The sequence below is a fragment of the Saccoglossus kowalevskii genome, chromosome 16 (assembly GCF_978046115.1).
Source record: "Saccoglossus kowalevskii chromosome 16, keSacKowa6.1, whole genome shotgun sequence".
Taxonomy (NCBI): Eukaryota; Metazoa; Hemichordata; class Enteropneusta; family Harrimaniidae; genus Saccoglossus; species Saccoglossus kowalevskii.
The window spans coordinates 22,602,539-22,622,182 of NC_140656.1; the positions used below are offsets into that span (position 1 = coordinate 22,602,539).

At 33.5% G+C, this 19,644-nt stretch overlaps 1 protein-coding gene and 1 long non-coding RNA gene across 2 annotated transcripts in view; both read left to right on the forward strand.

The window, feature by feature from the left end:
* Window positions 1–999: 999 nt before the first annotated feature.
* Window positions 1,000–17,181, forward strand: LOC146733758 (uncharacterized). Its single transcript, XR_014926625.1, has 3 exons — window positions 1,000–1,101; window positions 4,286–4,367; window positions 17,048–17,181. It is a non-coding gene; the product is annotated as an uncharacterized LOC146733758 (long non-coding RNA).
* A 1,617-nt stretch (window positions 17,182–18,798) lies between these two features.
* LOC146733759 (uncharacterized) overlaps window positions 18,799–19,644 on the forward strand; it is a 38,956-nt gene continuing 38,110 nt past the window's right edge. Inside the window, exon 1 of the mRNA XM_085491222.1 lies at window positions 18,799–18,898. The gene's annotated coding sequence lies outside the window, so the exon portion shown is untranslated. The remainder of the gene's footprint in view (window positions 18,899–19,644) is intronic.

A 19,644-nucleotide genomic window follows, 5' to 3' on the forward strand; every position in this document is an offset into this window, starting at 1 on the left:
ACCGGGCATGGTTGACGCCAGGATAGTGCATTAAAACTGCCATTTGATAGGGAGATGGCCACACAGCCCTGTCATGTAGTCTCAAACAGGAAATGACTTATGTGGCAAAATGCACTATGTGTCAGCACTAGCACCTGCAATTTGCACTTACAAAAAAAGTCAGGAGAGACAACAGTGACATTCAATGTCCAAAACTGTCGCCTGGCACAAAAACATTTTTATTTTTAAATAAATAAAAAAAATAAAAATACTGTTTTATTTACTGTAAATAGAAAAGAAAAGAAAAGAAAAAGAAATACATAAAAAAGAGGGAAAATCAGAAGAGCACAAAAAGTTGAATGAGAACTTACTGTTTGCATGGATCCCTTTATCTAGCTCCATGCTGTTTGTTAGACAGCTGGTTGTCTCAATTTTATATTTTTCCCTTTGTTTGAAGCAGTTATCAAATTTCTCTGAATATCTTATTATTTTGTATTGATGTGTTCAGTCTGTCATGGTCTATCTAATCATTTTTCATACTTAGCTTATTAAATAAATTATTTTCATAATGTTTGCGTGTGATGAAAAATTCTCCTCGTCTTTGAACTCCTTTGTTTTGCATGTAGGACGAGTTCACACCAGTTTTCGACGAAAACACTGACCCTCCAGCGACCAATGTACCGGCTAGTGACCATAATATGCCTGTCGTGAATTGATTTTTTGGGGATCTTAAAATCTCACCGACATTTTACAATCATGCAATTACTCGTATATCATTCCTTTAAATTTATAATATATTGTCACGTGTTTACGTCAATAAAAATTTGGCAATGTGGCGATGAATACGTACTAGAACAATGTACTAGTACCTACATAAAAATATAAACTGACTAGCTCTCCTCTAATCAGCTGCGCGTATTTGAAGGCTATGCTAATCAAATAATACATTACTCATTACAATAAATAATTTGGTTACCTATAAAAGGGACAAACAAACAGATCACTCGTTAGACTAGGTCGACATATCATGAAGCCAGTTGTCTGAATCGAAAGACTTTTTTCATATCGTTTGAACACCATGGGAAGACTATGTTCTACTGAGTAGTAGAAGTACGTATATATGTAAGTATTGTTTTACTACTGTAGTTCTGAACATTCCGTAAACTATGCCTCATCTGTAGCTTTCGTCTCCACTGTATTCGATATCATGTAACTGAATTGAAGTACAATGTATTGAGATTTGCGTTCTCTATTTGCATTTCGTTCGAATCCAAGTCAATGGCTTTCATAATGGTGTTTATATTTTTGGAATTTCATAAACGCAATCTAATAAATACAGTAATTCATATACACGTGGAAATAAAATTAAAAAAGACCATTTATGAGAAGATTTGGAGCTGTGAACACTAGTCATTTGGAGTCGACTAAAAAAAGTTTAAAATTCACAATAGTTAAATAAATGCCGAGTGTTTGTACTTTTTATTTACTCTTTGGCTCTTCGCTTTTGTTCTAAAAGCCACTAACCTTCGATAGCAGAAAGCTTTTACATTACTATCATGACAGTTTAGATTGTGTACCTACAATGCAATGGAATAGTCCAAAACATGTCGTTCTATGCGACCACACGTCAAGGACATACCGCGTTCGCCGTCTTGATAATCGGTACATCAAGTTCTCAGAAAAGTGTCTAGGGATGTTGCAAAGCCCCGCTCTCTGTAACTGCTTACCATGCTCTGAGGTTGGGTTTGTGCAACTATTTTGCGCCCGTTGTAACTACCGTTAACTTTTTGAGCCGTACTTTAACTGTCAGTAAATAATTCATACAGAATAAACAGTAGTTCATGCCATCGTTGTCCACGGAACCAAGTCAAGACGTCGACTAGCCTCGTTTGTGTTTTATCACCATAGTTACTGAATACATTGCAACCAATTATGCAGCGATGACCGAATACTCTGAACTGTTGTTCCTTATTCCTAGCTCCATGCTTGTACACACTGATACTAGTCGTTTAACCTGTCTTTACGCTCTTATGATGCGACTTGCATGCCATCTGTTTGGAACAACAGTCGCGGGACGTCCGTCCCTCTTAGTTAAGTCGACCCAGAAGTTAGGGATATTTTTTGGTCGGAAACGGCTTTTTAACTTTTCTCTGATTTCTTTGGTTAATCCACATTCATCTTCTCCAGAAATCGACTAATCGATATTTAAAGTCCTCCGCTATCCGTTTTTTTTTTTTTTTTTTTTTTTTTTAACTTTTAGCAATATGACTTGGTTAGTGACTAAATTTACAAGCTTTTTTTCTTGTGACCTGAGAACAAAATAATTGTCCACCAACAGAGAAATTTTGGAAGTTGTTGTTTCATCTAGATCCTAGGTGTGTCTGGTTGAGTAGAAACAGTAATTTCGGAAATGGGGTCTCATTTATACAATTTTTAGAAAGGGTCGTTCTTCATATCAATCGATTAGATTTCGGTGGATATTTAGATATAGTTGCCAAGAAAACAAAGATTTCGGAAATATTATAAACGAATTTCCTCAAATTTTCTACATAGATTTCCTGTTATGCAATAAGCAATCCATTGAATGTCGATAGTGATGTGAATCCGGTTGCCATTGAAACAGCAATTAACGTAATATTGATATATTTATAATTTCAAATACTAAGTATATTTTTCATGGTAAGGGAATCCAATAATGCAGATGAAATGAATGTAGGGGTAATTATTTTGTGTCACACTATGTGGAGGAAAGAGCTATTAGGCAATGGTCTACGCTTTCCGAGTGTTATCATACTGTTTGTGTGTAGAATCTCAAATTGTTTCTGTGTTCGCTATACGCTGTCTTTGTTGGGGGTCAGTACTTCAAGTCGTTATGGGAATGCATCAGTAGTGAGGCGCGTTTGCCGGGTTGCAAGTTTGAATATCGTGTTTTACGTTTATACGATTTTCTGATTTGCGTCTTTAAAACCTATCTAGAGTTTCTCGTCCATTCAGCATGCGAACGCAAAGGCATATGTGTGTCATAAATAGGAGAATCTCCAGTTTTGCTACTTTGAATTGTGGAAGGAATTAGAAGTGGGTCACTCGGTCCAAGGGTAGGAGAGCATGTGCGTTAGGGATGTTTAAAGGGCGGCGATCGTCGCGCCGCGCATGTGCGAGATTTGTGTCAATAAACATTGATTTCCCACAATCCAATGCACTATTCTATATTGATAATCACAAGTATAAGTTTAGATTTGGGCGCTACTTGCACTAATTACCGCCGGTGACTCTTTCGATACCTCCCAATTACCTATGTAATTACCTAACGTCTCAGTTTGTACTCTGCCATCTTTTATATGAGCCCCATATCTCGCGCATGCGTGTCGCGATAACCACCCCTTAATTTCGATTGATCGGCGAAAATCAAGTACTCAGAGCTATGTTACTCGTTTTGGGTTCCGAAAACAACCATTTCCAGTAAAAGAGTATACAAATTTAATAAAATATCAATATATTCTATAAGACTAAAACTGCAATGACTTCAGTACCAAGGAATGAAAATGGTTTAAAAAGTGTGTAGTTGTGGTTAGGTATGGAAATACGATTCATAACCACGTGGTAATATACTGGAGCTACCACATACACATAATGTTATGCGTCATTAATGTGAGAGGTTTAAGCTAAGCGCCCTGGCTAAGCACATGTATAGGACAAGAAATGTGTTTGGTTTTAGTGTAACGTTACCCAGTGGCGGATCCAGAGGGGGGGGGGGGGGGCATGCATGACGATTCATATCATCTGGATTAGTATGCATAGCTTCTCTGCGATTTACGCTCTGTAATTTTAAGCGAAGCTTGACCCCCCCCCCCTCCCCCAATACACTTTGCTGGATCCGACATTGGCGTTACCAATACCAGTGTTTTAGCCACGTTTATAAATGAAGAGAAAGCACCAAAATGAAAAAAAAAAGGTTTTTGCTGCCGTCGGCCCTGCAATCTGCATAAGGATACATATGGGGAAAATAATAAACTGCGAAAAATTGTATAGTTAATTCAGTGTTTCAGATATTCCTAATGGCAGGATAAGTTTCAGTTCAGTGTTTTGTCACGGACACCAAGAAAGAAAACAGAACATTGACAAGTGCGTCTCGTGATCTTGACATTGAGATATTTTCATAACAATTATGATGTCACTCTTGGACACAGGTTGAAATGACTGGAGATCACAACCAAGCAAAAATGATTTAAAACATTCAAGCTACGATAAATCTAATGGAGTTATTTCAGCAATCGTTGTCACTTCTGAAATCTGTTCTTGTTTTCAGTGGTCTCCTTAATTAGGAACAAAGACACAGTATGGATGATACACGCGTGCGACTAGAGAACCGGGAAAGATCAATAAGAGAGGTAACATTTATTTAAAATTCTTGACTGGCTGCAATCTGAGATGCATGTGTTGCTCAAATTTTGACAATATTTATTGGGGCTATGTTAAATACTCGTATGACAACGTAATTATGTGATTGCCGTACTTAATATACGTAAGCAATGTTTAGTTTTTGTTTTTCGATTGGTGACTTCTTTGTTTGTTAGCTCAGGCTAAGCGCCCAAAATACCATTGTATTCAATTTCCATTTGTTTGCATTGTTATTGTGCGTTTTTTATCTATAGAATTAACATATACATATATGACAGTGTGTGGCATAAAGGTCTCTATTTCAAACTCCATAAAAATGGCATATCAGGTAAAATGTTTGATATAATAAAAAACATGTACGAAAACAACAGGTACAGAATTAAAACAAAAGAGGGTTTAACTGAGAGCTTTAAATCAACAGTTGGAGTCAGACAAGGGTGCAATCTTAGCCCTACTCTTTTTAACATTTTCTTAAATGATCTACCTGACTGTTTCAACTCTGAAAACTGTGACTCCTCGGTTCTTGATAATTTAAAAGTAAGTTGTCTCCTATATGCAGATGAATAGAATAGAATAGAATAATGCTTTATTAATACCGTAAAGAAAGAGTTAACATTTCCTTTTAGGTTTTCAGATTAATAAAGTAAATAATAAAAGTACATGAAATATAAAAATTGATTTAAAAAGATTTCAACATTAGTGAACAATTCAACATTAGTGAACGACAAGAATACTACAGACAAATATTAATAATATAAGAAATATTAAAATACTGTGATATGTAAGTATCACTGTATGTAGCATAGAATATGTAAAAAATATAGAAGAACATGACAAAATAAAAGAATTAGTCTTGTTTAGATTTAACTAAATATTTGCAGAGAGTGATAAGATGGTTTGTATTTGGTGACTGTAGTACAAGTTTAAATTGTTCTTTTTTGTTTAAGTTTTGGTAATCACTGTTAATTTCTTTAAGGATATTATATATGTCATCTCTGTGTTCTGTGTACAGTTTACATTCTAGTAAATGATGTAATTCATCTTCTATCTCTTTACAGTGGGTGCATAATCTGTCTTTTATCAGTGTTTTTGGTTTTGTGTACCTTCCTGTTTCTACAGCTAGTTTGTGACTACTTGTTCTAAATTGTGCTAGTATTTTGATGTAATGTCTGTTATCTATGTGTTTTATGTAATGTTCCATGTCTAGTGTGGTTTTGTATGTACTGTAAGTGCGCAGTTTTGCATCATCTCTTTTATTGTCATTGTTCCATGTGTTAGTGTAATATTCTCTAATTGAAATTATCACTTCTTGTATTGTTATATTATCTATATTACATTTAGTATATATTTCTAAGTTGTCTTCTAATGACTTCAACCATGACCCCGGGTAATTATTTTTCTTCATTTCCTTCAGTGCATAGTATGCCAAGTTGTTGTAGTCAAGAGTTATTAGGTGTTTATAATACCTAACTGCTTGGCAGTATATTTTGGAGATAAGGGGTTCCCGTCCCATTTCCATCCTACAGGCTATTTTGTTTGTCTTATTATTTAAATTTAAAATTTGTCTGCAGAAACGGATGTGATACTTTTCAGTTTCTGTCTTATCCCATGTAGCAGGTTTGAGAAGGACACCCCAAATTTCTCCTGCATATGTTAGGATTGGTAATTGGGTCATATTTAACAGCTTTAATTTAATATTAATATTATTTGTATTATGTAAATATAGTTGTGATTGTATACATTGTGCTTTGTATGCTTTGTCTGCTAGTCTATCAGCTGTAGTTACAATATTACTATTTGACTTAAAAATTACTCCTAGGTACGTGTATTGTTCTTTGACTTCTATTTCTTCTTTTCCATAGGTGAATTTTTGTGATAATATTTTACACCAGTTTTTCCTGAATATGACAATTTTTGTTTTTGATGTGTTGACTTGTAGCCCCCAACTAACTGTATATGTATGAAGGTAATTTAGTGCATTTTGTAGCCCTACCTTTGTAGTAGACAATAATGCAATGTCATCTGCATATTGTAGACAGTTAATATGTTTACCATCTAAGTCTGGTGCTGGCATTTCAGTATTTGACAGTCCTTCAATAAAGTCATTCATAAAGATGTTAAACAATGTTGGGCTTAAAATACAGCCCTGTTTAACACCATTATCTAGCTTGAAATGTGGTGTTATAACATCTCCTAATTTTATAACAAAGTCCATGTTTTTGTACATCATTTTCATAATGTTATATACTTGACCGTTGATGTTATTTTTCAGTAGTTTATATTGCAGTGCTGTTCTCCACACTGTATCAAAACATTTTCTTAAATCCACAAAGCAGCAGAATATTTTTTCCTTTCTTAATTGATATTTTTTAATAATGGTGTGGAGTGTCAATATATGGTCAGTAGTGCGATGTTTGTTACGAAAACCTGCTTGGTTTGGATGTATGGTGAAGTTACTTTCTAAATAGCTGGATATTCTTTTGTTAATAATACTACTAAATATTTTAGCAATGATGTTGCTAACAGATATACCACGGTAGTTATTAACATCCATTTTATCACCTGTTTTGTGTACTGGTGTTATAACATTTGTGTTCCATGACTGTGGATAAATGCCAGTTTCCAAGATGTGGTTATACATTTGTTGTAAAGCTTGTTTCACTATTTTGTTGCTATATTTCAACAGTTCTCCTGGTATTCCGTCTGGTCCAGTTGCTTTATTGTTTTTCAGTTTTCTTGTTGCATGAATAATTTCCTGTAATGTTATAGGTTTGTTTAGTTCATGATTGTTGTCCATTTCTTTCTCTAGCTGCAAAAGCCTGTCTTCGATTTCTTTTATTCTCTCAATGGGAGTTGTATCATTTCTACTGATTTTCTGAAAATGTTCAATCCATGCTGTATATGGAATTTCTTTTATTGAACTGTTTTCTTTTGTCTGTATTAATAAGTTTATCTTCTTCCAAAAAGTTTGTATTTCATCGTTCTCATCTGCTTGTTCAATGTTTGATAATAATTTTTGTTGTTTCTCTTTCTGTAGTTTCTTTACATATTTTTTGAATTTCTTCTTCTTAGTGTAGTACATTATTCTTAGTTTACCATCTGTTGGATTTTTTTGTAACATTTTTGAAAGTGTTTGTAATTCCTTTTTCATCATATTACATTGTCTATCAGTGAATTTTACTTTGTTTTGTTGTATTTTCTTCTTTACTTTCTTATGTATGGAGCATTTATTTGCAAATTTGTCCATTAATGTTTGAAATTCATGAGCGATCTCATCACTTTCTTTGCTGTTTTTGTAATTTTTTAAGAATGTATTTGCAATGTCTTCGCTCTCCTTTGTTTTCATGTAGATTTTATACAGTTCTTTATTTATTGTGTTCCATTGGTATTTTGATGGTGCCTGCGCCTGTAGGTTTTTATTTATATCCATGTTCTCTTTATAACTACTTTGTGTTTTTAGAATTGTTCTGATTGGGCAGTGGTCACTGGTTGTATGTAGTTCTTGTACTTCAAAATGAATGATACTCTTAAGAAGTTCTTCACTAGCTATGCTGTAATCAACAGTACTTGCACCATGGTAACTATAACATGTCAGTTTTCCTGACCAGTCACCGGGAGTTCTTCCATTTATTATTCTCAAGTGGTTTGTCTTACATAATCTAACAAGTTCTTCTCCAAATTCATTTTTCCATGTGTCTGCGTTTCTCCTTTTCTTGATGTTTGTATCATAAATGTATGTATCTGGTATTGGGAGGTTTTTTTGTAACTTGTCTTCATCATCTATAATAATATCTTCAAGTTCTTTGGTTCTTGCATTGAAGTCACCTTGTATGATTATATTTCCTTTCATTTTGAATTCTTGTATTTCATTGTGCAGTTCTTCATATGGGTCATTGTTATTTTGGTTGTAATAACTTGAATTTTTTGGTGGTATGTATGTTGTCCCAATGTAAACATCTTTTCTAAATGGAAAAACTTTTTTCTTAATTTACACCATATTGTATAGCTATTTCTTGTTGGTATGATCTGGATTCCTTCTTTTATACTATTTCTGATAAAAATGCTGATACCACCTGATGATCTCCATGCTTTCTTATTTTTTGTTCTAATTTTATGATACACATAATATCCCATTGGTTTTGGTATCAGTCCTTTACTTTCCTTGTCAAGCCAGGTCTCAGTCATTGCATAAAAGTGGTAGTTTTTTATGTGATGTTCTATGTCTAATGTTCTTTCTGTTTTGCTATCCAATGTTTGACGAGTTGGTTTGTAGTTATATCTTAGGCCTGCTGTATTCCAGTGACCAATATTGATGTAATTTGGTGTCATTTCATTGTATATACATTGTCTCTTTTTTTTCTTTATCGTCACTGTCATTATTGGTAATTATTTATATTTTCGTTGTTTGTGTTGCTGTCCTGACAGTGTCTGTAATTCTGTGATGTTTGCCATTTAGTATCATAGTAGCTCTTCCATGGTGTTGTATAGCCTCTGTGCGTAGAAGAATGCATCTCTAGATATTTATCATTAAATCTTGGTTGATAATTCTGTTTTTTTATATTCTTCTTTGTGTCTTTGTTGGTGATAGTGTACACTTCTTGGTCTAGCTTCTAGAAAGGTGTATTTATTTACCTCATTGTTTATATTTGTAATAAACATGGTGGTTGCGTTATATTTATTGATGTGTATTCCATCTCTGCTTAATAACTGTGTTGTGATATTGCCCATTGGTATAACATGTATATCTTTAGTTTCTTTACTCCTAATGTAAGAGTTTTTGTCCATTATATTTGTTTCCTTTCCCTTCCAGTGTTGACGTGGTATCATTTCACACAGAAAAATTTCTGTTGACGGATATTTCTTGTGTGTTATATTTATCAGTACATTGAGTTCATTCTTGATTGATTCAGAGTCTGTCTCTTCATCTATGTCATTTCCACCAATATTTATTGTTATACTTTTTAGACTTTGTGGGAAATGATTACTTTTAATAACTTGTTGGAATGTTTCAATCTTTGCACCACTATAAGTGAGAACCATCTGGTTCTTTGCAAGATCACTGTTATAGGTGTGTTTAGATTGAGAGTCACTGATTATCAAATGCTCTAGTTGTTGTGGTATATTACGTTGTTTAAGAATGTGTCCTTTTTCACTAGAATTACTTGTAGGCTTGTTATTTTGCTTCTCTGATTTTCCCTTTACAATATCACTATATTTGGTTTTATTTTGAAGTGGGTCTCTTGGTGGGACTTCTTTGTTTTTCCTGTTTGATACCAATGACCATTCCTGTTCTTGTGTGTTATTTATTCCCAGTACGTCTATCTTTTCATTAATTTGTTGGAACTCGTTTGCTATAGATTTTGTTATTGATGTAGTCATGTTTTCTACTTCCTTTTGTCCAATATTTGGCTTTTTTTGATTATGTTTATGTTCAGCTTGTAATTGTTCAATCTCTCTGTTTGACTCCCATGTGCGAAGCACAAAATGGGAGTCTTTGCAGTTAGTGTGTCTGTATGTGTGTATGTGTGTATGTGTGTGTGTATGTGTGTATGTGTGTCCGACTGTTCCACTGCTATCTCAAGAACCATACATCGGTTTTTGATGAAACTTGGTGCATAGATGCTCTGGGCCAATGCGCAGATTTGATTAGGTTTTGGTAAAAATCCATGCTCGTTAATTACCTAATTTGCATGATAATTAGCTAATTTTTAGCTGTTCTATGACTGTTCCACTGATATCTAAAGAACCACTCATTGGATTTTGATGAAACTTGGTACATAGATGCTCTGAACATATGCGCAGATTTGATTAATTTTTGGTAAAAATCCGTGCATATTAATTACCTAATTTGCATGATAATTAGCTATTTTTTAGTGGTTCCATGACTGTTCCACTGATATCTAAACAACCACTCATTGGATTTTGATGAAACTTGGTACATAGATGCTCTGAACTAATGCTAGGTTTTGATTAGTTTTTGGTAATAATCCGTGGATACTAATTACCTAATTTGCATAATGATTAGTCAATTTTCGGTTTTTCCACTGATATCTCAAGTACTAATCATCACATTTCAATGAAACTTGGTACATAGATGTCATACGACACTGCACAGACCTGATAGTTTTTATGGTAATATCAGTACATATTAATTACCTAATTTGCATAATTAATTAATTTTCAGCATTTGATATAAGTAGTTAGCATTACATTTCAATGAAACTTGGTACTTACATACTCAAGGACTATGCAGAGATTGATTGTTTTCGATAAATATTTGTGCATATTAATCACCTAATTTGCATAATTAGTTAATTTTCAGCTTTTCCACGGGTATCTCAAGTACTAATCATCGCATTTCAATGAAACTTGGTACATAGATCCTTTAGGACTATGCAGAGACCTGATTAGTTTTAGGGTAAATAATTGTGCATATTAATTACCTAATTTGCATAATTAATTTTCAGCTTTTCTATTGATATCTAAAGTACTAATCATCACATTTCAATGAATCTAGAATTATGCAGACCCAATTAGTTTCCGGTAAATATTTGTGCATATTAATCACCTAATTTGCATAATTAACCAACTTTCACACTGATATCTCAGGTACTATACATCACATATCAATGAATGTACATGGATGCTGTAGGACAATAGACAGACCTGAATAATTGTGGGTTAAAATCTGTACATATTAATTACCTAATTTGCATAATTAACCAATTTTAAGCTTTCACACTGATATCTAAAGAACCGTAAAAACTCCAAAATTTCGACCGGTTTTAAATAATTGGTGTTAGAAATGTGACGTGTTTTTAGAGTCAAAATTAAGGTGCATTTTCGAACGGTCGAATTTTTCAGAATAGAAATCAGCAAATGAAAAAATGGGGATGATAGACAGTGTGCTTCATTAGTTTTTAAAAAATGCAATGTCCGTCAATTGACGTAAACTTCCTCATGTTTCACGGTAAAAGCAAAGGTCGTGGCCGAGTTGAAACTCAAAATCTAAACAAAGTCATCAATCAGTGAGTATTATGACAAGCAAAACAAAACATTAAGACGCAGAGAAGAGGTCAGCACAAAACTAATAGGTCAAAAGACAAAGCTGTCTCGCACTACCTAGGAAAACTTGCGAATGTTCGAAGTACAGGTACCCATTGGACAAAAGATACATGGAAGTTTAGCAAACTATCTCCCCGACCCAGTGCAATGTATCCGGTTAGAATCAAAGCTCACGTGTCCCTTATTTGAGGGACCAAATTCTGACGTAAATTCGCCCTTGGATTAAAAAATAAAATGGGATTTAAGAAAATAAAATGGGACTTTTAAGGTGTATTTTGGCGTCATTTTTCGGACATTTCAATCAATCCTGCCGGCTAAAATAGAGTAAGTTTTACCGTAGTCATTGACGTCTGTCTATTCAAGAGTACACGTGTATGATTTTTATCGTGACTAGCGTGAGCGGGTAAGCTTCCTTTCGAGAATGAGCTGTTATCACTGTGAACAATGTTAAATTATTCTTCAGATGACCAGTTTATTTTTTAAAAACAACTAATTTTTTTATTTAAAAAAAATCATGCCGTTTTCGCATCAAAATCCAAGCCAAAATATCGTACTACAACATCAATCTCTTCCGCATTGCGTTCAATAACATTAACATATTTAAATAAGCTATGGTAATTTGAACACGTTGGCATCATCCAGCTTTTTGATTGGTTAATTAGCGATTTGACCTATTTGACCTAAGAGAACATGGCGGATATCCTACAGCATCAAACGTTTATACGAGACCGGAATCATTCGCTTACAATGAAACTAAGTTGACTTTTATTTGTATTTCATAACCATTCAACAAATTTATTTTGTGTACATTATTATAATCACTACTGAGTACAGTAATAATCAACAATTCAGAAACGCAGCATGCCGAGATTTTTGTGTTCGTTTTTATTTGAAACTTCGTTTATTTAGAATATATTTTCGTTACCAATAAAATAAAAATCTCTCAGTCAATCAGAAACCCGGATTCATGCCTTCGAGGAAGGTCCCGTTTGAACGCTCACACCGTTTTTTTTTTCGTTTGGGGGAAAACTAAAACTGGTCGCAATTTTCGAATAAGAATGAGTCGGCAATTTTTAGTGGAGTCGAAAATTTGGAGGTAAATAAAACACCGAAACCCGGCAAATAAATAGGCGTTCGAATTTTTAGAGGGGTCGAAATTTTGGAGTTTTCACGGTACTAATTATTCCATTTCAATGAAACTTAGTACAAAGATGCTCTAGGACAATGTACAAATCTAATTAGTTTGGGGTAAAAAGTTTTGTAGCCCCCTATGCACAAATATTTACCGGAAACTAATTGGGTCTGCATAATTCTAGATTCATTGAAATGTGATGATTAGTACTTTAGATATCAGTAGAAAAGCTGAAAATTAATTATGCAAATTAGGTAATTAATATGCACAATTATTTACCCTAAAACTAATCAGGTCTCTGCATAGTCCTAAAGGATCTATGTACCAAGTTTCATTGAAATGCGATGATTAGTACTTGAGATACCCGTGGAAAAGCTGAAAATTAACTAATTATGCAAATTAGGTGATTAATATGCACAAATATTTATCGAAAACGATCAATCTCTGCATAGTCCTTGAGTATGTAAGTACCAAGTTTCATTGAAATGTAATGCTAACTACTTATATCAAATGCTGAAAATTAATTAATTATGCAAATTAGGTAATTAATATGTACTGATATTACCATAAAAACTATCAGGTCTGTGCAGTGTCGTATGACATCTATGTACCAAGTTTCATTGAAATGTGATGATTAGTACTTGAGATATCAGTGGAAAAACCGAAAATTGACTAATCATTATGCAAATTAGGTAATTAGTATCCACGGATTATTACCAAAAACTAATCAAAACCTAGCATTAGTTCAGAGCATCTATGTACCAAGTTTCATCAAAATCCAATGAGTGGTTGTTTAGATATCAGTGGAACAGTCATGGAACCACTAAAAAATAGCTAATTATCATGCAAATTAGATAATTAATATGCACGGATTTTTACCAAAAATTAATCAAATCTGCGCATATGTTCAGAGCATCTATGTACCAAGTTTCATTAAAATCCAATGAGTGGTTCTTTAGATATCAGTGGAACAGTCATAGAACAGCTAAAAATTAGCTAATTATCATGCAAATTAGGTAATTAACGAGCATGGATTTTTACCAAAACCTAATCAAATCTGCGCATTGGCCCAGAGCATCTATGCACCAAGTTTCATCAAAAACCGATGTATGGTTCTTGAGATAGCAGTGGAACAGTCGGACACACATACACACATACACACACATACACACGCGTACATGTCTTACTATCGTTGTGACGCCACACATTGGATTAACTTTTAATATAGTTGAATTAACTTTTAATATAGTTGCGATATGAACTCGATTAAAACGCGTTCCTATATAGGGTTGCGTTTTAATTGGAGTTTAATTAAACTCAATTACAATGCAATACAATGGAGAATTGCACTTTAATTAAGTTTAATTAAACTAGAGTTCAATATCCCGTGACTGAACATAGAAATGTTTGCGAAGTGAAGGGGTCTCACTATTCACCAATGGGCTCACTTTGTGAGTGTGAGTCTATGGATATGGCGTCACTTGGATAGGTAGACACACACACATACACACACACATACAGGCACACTAACTGCAAAGACTCCCATTTTGTGCTTCGCACATGGGAGTCAAAAATAAAGAGATGAAAGCTCTTTTTGCTTTGAAATGCAAACTCGGTTATGACAACTCACTAAACATACCCCTCCAACTATCTTTATTTGACAAACTGATAAGACCAATTATTGTATATGGTAGTGATGTTTGGGGTGATGAAAGCACAACTAAGTCTGCAATTGAGGATGTCCATCTTTCATTTTGTCGGTTCATTCTTGGTCTCTCAAAATTCACACCAAAAATGGCTGTTTATGGTGAGCTAGGAAGGTACCCCATTGACTGTTTTATCAAGAAACAACAACTTAAATATTTCAACCGGGTAACAAACTCTGATAACACATTACTAAGAGAAGCCTACTTAGTAAATAAGAATGTAAAAAGTAAATGGTTTACAAGTGTAGAAACCCTCATGCAAGATTTAGATGTTGTCACCATTGTAAACTCAAGTGAAAAAATAATTAAGAAAAATTTAGACTTTATTCATAAAAAAATAAACAAATCATTTGAGAACCAATGAATCTTAGACATGCATAATGATAATAGAAAACAAACCTTGGCTAAAAACAAACTAAGAACATACAGACTTTTCAAACAAGATTTAAAAATTGAAAATTACCTAATTAATATGCAGAACCATGGTCTTAGAAGGTTAATTGCAAAATTCAGGACAAGCAACCATGACCTTAAAATTGAGAAAGGCAGACATAATAAAAGATAAAAGATAAAAGAACATGTGATATGTGCAGCCAAAATATAGTTGTAATGAAATGTCCAGCTTACAGTCACCATAGGGACAAATTATTCCTGACTGCACAAAATAAAATTCCAAATTTTGATAAAGAAAATAGTCAAAATAAATTCATTTTGATTATGGCAAACCATACTCTAGCACCAGCCTTAGCTGTCTTCTTAAAAAACAGCTATGGAACAAAACAGCAACAACTATCAGTGTATTAGGCCACATTTTGTGTTCATTCTATATTCTGTATTCTGTATTCACCATTGGCTGCAAATTGTCTTTTTTTGTTTTTGACTTGTTTTATTTTTTTTAGAAAAGTTTTTATTTTTTGTTTTCTTTTTTAGATTGTAGTTTTTTTTAATTTCTTTCTGTAAGACCCTTTTTATCCTTTCCTAAGGATTTTATGCGTCTAATAAAAAAAATAAAAAAAAAATTAAAAAAATATATACCTTCTTGGTTACTGTACTGAGTAATCATAATTCGAAAGACGACAGATTCATATATTCATAACAAGTTTAGATGTTCCTTATCCCGTGCGTGAACGCAATTTGGTTTAGTCGAAGTACAACCTAAATCTCAGCCTGTGCTTGGCGGCGCCTTGACACGACTAATAACTATCAATATCAGCAATGTCTGTCATAACTTAATATTTTGAATTCAGCGTAGTCACAAATTGTGGTTATAGTAATATTTGTATTCATTGTTTGGTCTTGTGGGGAGTCTGCGGTTAGTGGGAGGAATTTAGTTACATCAAAAATAACGCGAATGCAAAGAAACAACGAAATAACCCTATAATCAGACTGTATTTTTAAAATGAAACCTAATTTTCCTGTTTTTGAAATTTAAACTGTATGCGACATATTTTGGTAACTTGCATCAGAACCACTTTATAATTATCTTCTCATTGTTATGCAAAATTTAAAAGACGTCTGCATGTATAATCAGATAGGCATGTGATCAAATTAAACAGACACTCACTTCTGACAATAAGAACCCAATTAATGGTAAATACTAGTACTTTGTTACAGAATAACTGACCTGTTAACTACTAATTGCTTTGAACTGACCATGGAGATAAACCTCAATGATCTGACTATGATCTGTTAAGGAGACAATCACTGATGATAAATGGCTTGTTACATAACAAATGCCTATTTTCTGAGTTTACTGGTTATGGCATGAATGATTTATCAGAATAATGACCTGTTAATGGGTTAATTAGTGATAGTAAATGGTTTGTTTCAGAATAATGACCTGTTAAGGAGTCAATTGTAATAGTAAATGGTTTGTTTCAGAATAATGACCTGTTGAGGGGGCAATTAGTAATAGTAAATGGTTTGTTTCAGAATAATGACCTGTAATGGGTTAATTAGTAATAGTAAATGGTTTGTTTCAGAATAATGACCTGTTGAGGCGTCAATTAGTAATAGTAAATTGTTTCTTTCAGAATAATGACCTGTTAAAGGGTTAATTAGTAATAGTAAAATGGTTTGTTTCAGAATAATGACCTGTTAATGGGGCAATTATTAATCGTAAATGGTTTGTTTCAGAATAATGACCTGTTAATGGGGCAATTATTAATCGTAAATGGTTTGTTTCAGAATAATGGCCTGTTAATGGGGCAATTAGTAATCGTAAATAGTTTGTTTCAGAATAATGACCTGTTGATGGGTTAATTAGTAATAGTAAATGGTTTGTTTCAGAATAATGACCTGTTGATGGGTTAATTAGTAATCGTAAATGGTTTGTTTCAGAATAATGACCTGTTGATGGGTTAATTAAGAAATAGTAAGATGACTAGTATCAAAATGAAATAAAAGTTGTCATTCTCGAAAACATGAGCACAGAATCAAACACATAATCTCACATCAGTGCTATTGCGTTTTCGAAGTGATGTGAGTCAATAATCGAATTAAAGATTATATTTCTATTATTATTGGATCATGCGATAAGGATACCGAACACGAGAAACCAATTATATGTGTTGTAATGGATTCCGAGCCAATTTTGAATCAATAAAATCAAATATATTTGATATTGAAACTTTGAAATTAACTAACTTCTTCTTTATTTTCTATAGCTGTTTATATAGTTGATAATTTTGCAAGTCGACATTTCGGTTTGCGGATGTTAGTATTCACTGATTCAAAATATAATTAAATTATTTTTTTCTTTTGAAAGATTGTTAGGAGTGGAAATCTGGACGACATTAGAAATTATGTAGCAGCTGGTCGTGTTAATGAACAGGATGAGGTAAGTGATTTAGTCACATTGGATACTTCGTTGATATCATCTTCACTGTAATATAAGATGACAACTTGTAATTGTTAGGATTTCTATGACAACTATATGTTGCTGAATGCATCTTATGAATAATCACGGACTAAAAAAGTTGGATCTAAAAATCTCTAATACGCACATGCACTGATTGTCCTCGTGTGTACAATAAAAATCACTGCACATGCGTATTAGTGTCATCGAAAGAACACTGTTGCATGTGATGCAAAAGGTACATTTTTATTTTACAAGACATTTTATTTCATTTTGTTCATCAAATGCAGTTACAAACAATATTATTTAACATATATGTTTTCATTCATATTGCAAGTGTTTGTAATGTAGCGTTCTATGGCGCGCGTCTTCTGAAGACCTTTGCCGTGGTCATGAGTTTGAATCTAGTGTGTGCGTGTTTTTATGTTCATAATCTGCCTGTACTTATATTTGAAGATTTTGTGACTTGGTGATTCTCTTTGCCTATCGCATGTATCCAATGTTCGAAGACTTTTAGGGATTGGCCATTAGAAACTTTTGTCATTCGAACAGTTTTGAGCTAAATATTATCTAAGAATGTTGCTGTTGTAAATATTTGTTTCTTTCTCTTAAAATGTGTGCATTTTTTGTACATTCTTAGAGATTAAACTTCAACTATTAGGGTGGACGAGGTTGACGCACTTTTGACATGGCTATTTCTGGAATTCTGAGCAGTTTTTGCTTGTGACTGGTTAGTTGTCCAAAGATAGTGTTGGGGTAACTGTTAGGGTAATTTATGAACATCAGTTTTATTTGGCGTTTAATGCTATGTGAAAATAAGTTTTCATGAAAAAAAACGGGTACTCTTTTTTTATTCGTTCTTTGTTATCAGTATGATTGAATCTTTCAATCAGAAGATGGATTTGAAGTGCATTTAAATTTTCCGCATTTTTACTGGACATATAGTTGCTGTCTTATGTCACTGGCACTGATTGTATCATAATACGAGTATACTGTCACTGTATTTTCCCATGATTCAAGTGTGTTTTCATTGATCAGTGAAAAAACAAACAAATTTCCAATGTCACCCCCACGCTTTTTAATGGTTTACCCCTAATTGTCAGGAACGCAATTAGGAGTGCAAATTAATTACAATTCAATTCAACCTAATTAAACTAAGATTCTAAATGAGAGTGCACTTTAATTGAAATCCTACGTAGGAATCTACCGGTAGTTAAAATAACTTAAATTCATTGGATCTAAACTCGAGTTAAATTTAATTAAATATGTCTTGGCATTAAGATTAATGTATGTTCAACCAAAGATCTAAATCTAATACTTAATATTTCAGTTACGCAATTCTGATTCTGATTCTGGTTCTACATTTTATAGACAACCACAAATTTAAAAACTCTTAAGTACAAGAAAAGAAATCTCTGATTATCGTTTAGAATGTTGAACCACATTCACTTGTAACGAAAAAAAAACTATTATAAAACCCAAACATATACTGGTTGTATTTACTCAGGTTCTGTATGTGTCCAACAATCTTATATTGTGTTACACGTATAGGATGAGCAGTGCGTGCTTATAATTTTTTCATCATATTTAGAAATGCGCCCTCAAGTGTTGGGAAATAGATTTTTGAGTGTGGTTTGTTTGTTTATGATTTAATTCTGATCATACTCATGCGTAGTAACGACTGGGTTCATTCGTGTTGTCAGTGCATGACATAGTAGACGTTGCTAGATTGTTGGTAGATTTTAATAAATCTTGCATGAGGTAAGTCTTCTATACATGTGCTAAACTGGGCGCAGCATCTCTGCATACCTCTATAAGTCGGCCTTCCAGTTAGTGCCTTTCTGTTTTGCGACCTGTATCACTGGATGGCCCTGTGGTTGCACCTAAGGTAATATTGATTCATTAGGGGAGGACCATTTGATATCCTGGGGGGGGGGGGGGTTGTGAAAAAAAATTGTACCGGTATGACTATGCTTGACAAAAAAAATCCTACACTATATATTTAAAAAAAAATCTGAAACTTTCAGACTCCCCGAAAAAAAATCAAGACAGGACGGGACAAAAAATTAATTTTTTAAAGAATGAATGACAACCATGTTGCTTAACAGTTCGTTCACAATGACTTTCTGCTGTATTTCTGTATAAACTGTCTAACAATTCATTTATTATCAATGGGGGTGGTGGATTGACGAACATCTTACCAACTGAGGGCAGTATTGCACTAGCTAACTAAATATGTAACAGACGTATTATTTTGTGTTAAAATATTTCAGGTGTGATCCTGATAGAAGTAAACACGGAAATAATATTAGAACACGAATGTGAATACAAAAAAAGCCTATGTCGATACAACACTCAAATTTATCCATAATTGGATTATTCACTAGTGTGATGGTGCTGTTTCGGGTTCTTTGTTGAACGCTTCATCAGTCGGAACAGTACTTGACCGAATCGTTCGATTTATTTAGCTTTCAGAATGTTCAAGGTTATTACTTTCATTATACAAT